Below are 5,000 nucleotides of genomic sequence, written 5' to 3' on the forward strand. Positions count from 1 at the left end.
TTTGCTAGACACAATAGATCGTGCGTTAAATTGAACTTATTAAGTACGGAAATGATTCCAATTCGATGGCAACGACGCGAGGAAACGATTCGAATGACACTTTTTACCCCTATTTACTCCATTTTTAATAGAAAAATATTATGTGCACAACACACACACACACATATATATATATATATATATATATATATATATATATAGAAATATGCAAGACCTTTTCTTTAGAAAACACGCGTATGCAATCGTGACTAAATTTTCAAATCTGGTCATCCTAGTTTTAACTTGTTTCGCAACGTCATCCGCACCAAATACGGCGATCGATCTCTTCGCATCGAAGGATCTTTACTATTATTTTTTTTTCCTTTTCTTCTTTTCTTTTGCTTTTTTATTTTCTTCAATATTTTCATACCGATCGAATCCGACCTCTCGATATGTATAATTTTCTTTGAGCGACTTAATATCGCGTTAATCTTACATTTTATAACTCGTTACACGAATCACGCTGCCAATTAATACTCGACGATCGATACGTTAGATTTTTCGTTACGAACCGTTAAAAAATTCTTTCGAAGGTAGATCGAGAAACTCACTCGCCGTTTCCTCGATCGATTTTACCGTAGTTGGTTAATACCATGGGCAGCGTCAACGAAACGACAAATCGTCGAGCCATTGCGGACAATAATAAGGCGATTCGCAAAGCTAGCACACCGACATTCCGATCTTGTCTCTTGGGTGTAAGACTCCGTGTAAATTAAAGGGACCCGACGTAATTGGGAGTAAAAACGAAAGCGCCGTCTCGAAAATTTGCCCCGATGGTTCTTATCAACTGTATTAGAAATTAGACCTGATAATGAAAAAAAAAAAAATAATAAATAAAAAGTCAAAAAAAGTAATTAAAAAAATCCAATCGAAAGTAAAATCTCAATAGAAGACTATTTTATTTTAGACCGCTATGTCCAATCGCTTTACGTATCGAAATTTTGTTTTTCTTGCGTCAGTAATTGTTTACTAATAGATAAGATATGCTTTTGCGTTAACGATTTCAAAAATTATGCATTTTTAGAGCCTCGTACAAAGTGTTTACCGTAAATGTCGATAATTTTTTGTCAGGAAATTGTAATATTTACGAATAATCGATTTCAGGCAAAACAAATACGATTAATTTTCCCTATTTCGAAGGAAATGAGCTCGACAGTTTGTAAGCAAGTTTCGCTTTCTTTTCTCTTTCCTTTTCTTTGTAGATATATACGCTTTGACATTCCGCCGGGAATACGAGTGAACTTTCTCTCAGAAAATCTTCCGCTACCAACCAATTCCATGAAAATATAATGGAATAAACATACGAGATAAGAGAGATTATCTTGACGCATCGAAGAGACAGTTCGTGTACGACATATAACTACTGCTTAGACTCGTATTAAATATTTTTAATATATTCGAGACAATAGGCGAAAGGGGAAAAAATTCGCGAAAGAAACGACTCGAGTATATCCGTTTATAACTTACCCAAGGGGTTAAGGTAAAGGACCGCGCGCACTTCGCGTAATCGGTGCGATAAATCGAGCTCTCGAAAGCACACAGATTCCTTTTACGTCGACTAATAATGCCGAGCCATTCCAGCTTGATGTCGAGATTACAACTTCTCACAAATCCTATAGAAATTCAATTAACTAGTAAATCTAAAGTATCGATCCTTTTCCATTCTTCTCCATTTGTTTACCAATCAAACGAAATTTTTTATTATTTGATTGATTTGAAAGGAAAAAAAAGAAATTTGAAATTGATTTTATCTCTGTTTTATTGTCAATTGCTGCATATAATTTACGCATATAATTTATTTTGTTTTATGGTATTACTCATTCGAGTACTATGCAAACTTTTTTCTTCGGCAAAGCTAGACTTCGTTTTTCCTTTCACTTTCATTCGAATTTGATTCGTGGCCAGTTTTTTTAATTTATTTTTGATTATAATGTTTGTATTGTCTAATATATCAATTACAAATGTCCCTATTAATTTTGTATGATTTACATTTATACGTTCGCATGACATAAATATTTTTCGTAATTTCTAGTTTTCTTTCTCTTCGATTTTGCATCACGATTTATCTATGTATCTATCTATCTCATAGGAAATTTCTATCGTAGTAAACGCGTAGTGTTACGCGTGTTACGATCGACTTGGTTGGTGGCAACGGGATAAGAGTGTGATGAAATAACCGGATAACGAGAAAAGGAAACGTCTCTAATATCGTGGGTCGAAGTGAAATTTTAATCTACAACTGTGCACCGCCACCGCCACCGCCGCAGACTTGTTCTCGCAATAAGGCTCGAGACTTCTTCTTGGGCATATAATTCAAGTTCAACCGAGCCACGGTCGTTCTATCGTCGTTCGTGTGAATGTCTCTCTCTCTCTCTCTCTCTCTCTCTCTCTCTCTCTCTCTCTCTCTCTCTCTCTATCTTTCTCTCTCTCTCTCTCTATATATCTCTTTCTCTTTATCTCTTTCTGTCTGTCCATCCGTCCATCCGTCCGTCCGTCTGTCTGGTTGTCTGTTTTCGATTTTTAACGTTAACTTCATCTCTATATTCCTAACACCAAGTTATATTCTGCAAATTTGAAACGCCTCTTTGTTTCACTTTTTTATTATTCAATTTTTTATTTCGTTTCCTTTTCTTATTTTAAACTGTTCACGTAATATTTTTATGCACACCGTGTCACGTCCGCCCTGTCATTTTTTTTATTTTATTTGTTATCACAACATAGGTACATACATACGTACGTAATAGTTAGTAATGAAACTTGTTCTCTTTTTCTCTTTCATTCTTTGTTTCTGACTCTTAGTTTATCTCTCCCTCTTTCTCTCTTTTTAGTTTCCACACGTCTCTCTATTTCTCTTTCTCTCTCTCTCTCCCTCTCTCTCTTTCTCTCTCTCTTTGCGTTAAGTTGTATATGTGTACAGTTACGCAACATTCCTTTTTATCTTAGTCAAGAGGGAAAGAGAGAAGGATAAAATGAAAGGCGACGAGAAAAAAGCAAAAAGAGGAAAAAAACAAGAGAGAGAGAGAGAGAGAGAGAGAGAGAGAGAGAGAAAAAGAATATAGGAAAGGAGGAAAAAAAACATGAGAAGGAACGGCGTGGTCGTCCTCATCATCTCGTCGACGGCTCTCTCGCAACTCGAAGAGAGAAAAAGCGATCTCCAGTCAAGGTCGAGCTCGCGCGCGCGCACGTCTTCGAAAGGCGTCTTTGCGTTCGCCATTTCGTATTCACCTGGGCATTATCTCCCACCCTCGCGACTGCATAGAGAGGATTGCATCCGCGCGCTCTCGTCGTCGGTTGCAAACGAAAATCACGATCGGACTTGAAAAGGTGAACCGGTCGAAATTCCGGGTTAACGTTACTCTTTTTCTTATCCTTCATTTTTCCCCTTTTACTTTCTTTCTCGTTTCTTATTTCGAATCTCAACCTTCTATCTTAAATATCTTTTTCGGCCCGTAAAAAAAAAAAAGAAAAAAGAAAGAAGAAAAAAAGGAAAGAAAAAAGGAATTCGTCGAACGTGAGAAAGCCAATCCTTTTCTAGACGTCCTATCTTCCTTTTTTTATTCTTATTTTTTGTTTTAAACCAGCCAACTTGTCCTCGCAGGAACAATAATTAATTTCTTATTATAACGTGTTTATTTCCTTTACGCGTATCATACAACGTTCTCTTGTACATATCCACGAGACTCGATATAAGATTTATAAGACAGGTAGCTACGTGTATATCTAATCGCGATATACCGAAGAAAGAAGAAACAAGACTCGTGAGAAAAGAGTATGAATTTGGTCGTCCACCTTCGATTCGGTTAGATGGATAGAAAGTTATGCAGTTAGAACGTGAAATGTCACGTGATTTCGTAATCATCCTCAAAGGTCGCGAAAGAATAAAAAGTCATGAAAGAAAGACGACGACGACGACGACGACGACGACGACGACGACGAGGACGAGGACGACGACGACGAAGACGACGAGGACGTTGACGATGACTAGTCGTCGCGTAGCTTGGTTTTGAATCTCATTAAGAGAAAACGATTAACGAGGAACCGTTTGAAAAGAATTCTTTTTTCAGTCTCTAAACGAAATCCTTCGCAATCGATTGTGAATTCGATATCTCGATTTGCTTGGATCAAGCAACGATTAAAACGAATAATAAAAATGGATTCGTCGTAATAAAAAAAATTCTCGGCTTTGCTCGGACGATTCCACATCGTCGGGTTTTGTTATTTTTCTAATCGCCCAATCACCAACCTGTAACCTTGATATTCGATTATATAACGCACTTCCTATCAAGTATATGCTTTGTAATACTAATGCAAAGATAATTGTTGTTTTGATATCTCTAAGAAAAATTCAGTACCCACGCACTCTTCCGTAGATTCTCAGACGTTTCATGTCTCTCTCTTTCTCTCGTAATTATCTATTAATTTGATAAGAACGAATCAAAACACGGAAATAGTACTTTATGCAATCGATGATGAATGAAAAAGTGGTAATAGAAAGGTACGAGATATTTTATTACGAAAGATATATTCCTCTGAGCGATGACAAATGTTGACCGACTTATGAAATTTTTCAATCGATTCAACGATTCATTAATTTTTATACTTCGATACGACTAAATATATATACAATTTCACTGATATAATCGAATGCAAATAGTTCGAAAGAACATATATAAGCAAATATAAGTATATGCGATGCATCAAGGAAATAACGAGTCGTAACATTTACGAGCGAACAACGAAAACCTAAATGATAAAATAAAGAGAAAAACGGATGACAAAAACTTTATAAAATTTCGATCGTAATTCGCAAAAGTCCACGAAACCATTGAGTGTATCGTCTTCGAACCAGCACCGTGGAAATCGATCGTGAATCACGTCCAATTGAGCGTACCCTTTACGTAAGTCGAATTTAATGGCGCTTTTCTTGCGATCAAACTCGTGCTGTTTCTTCGAATAATTTT

At 36.4% G+C, this 5,000-nt stretch overlaps 1 protein-coding gene across 2 annotated transcripts in view; it reads left to right on the forward strand.

Moving 5' to 3' along the window:
* The window catches only part of LOC122630770 (transcription factor Ken), a 30,834-nt gene that overhangs the window by 3,185 nt on the left and 22,649 nt on the right, over positions 1 to 5,000 (forward strand). The gene's annotated exons all lie outside the window — the stretch shown is intronic.

This window comes from Vespula pensylvanica, chromosome 7 (genome assembly GCF_014466175.1).
Source record: "Vespula pensylvanica isolate Volc-1 chromosome 7, ASM1446617v1, whole genome shotgun sequence".
In the NCBI taxonomy this organism is placed as follows: domain Eukaryota; kingdom Metazoa; phylum Arthropoda; class Insecta; order Hymenoptera; family Vespidae; genus Vespula; species Vespula pensylvanica.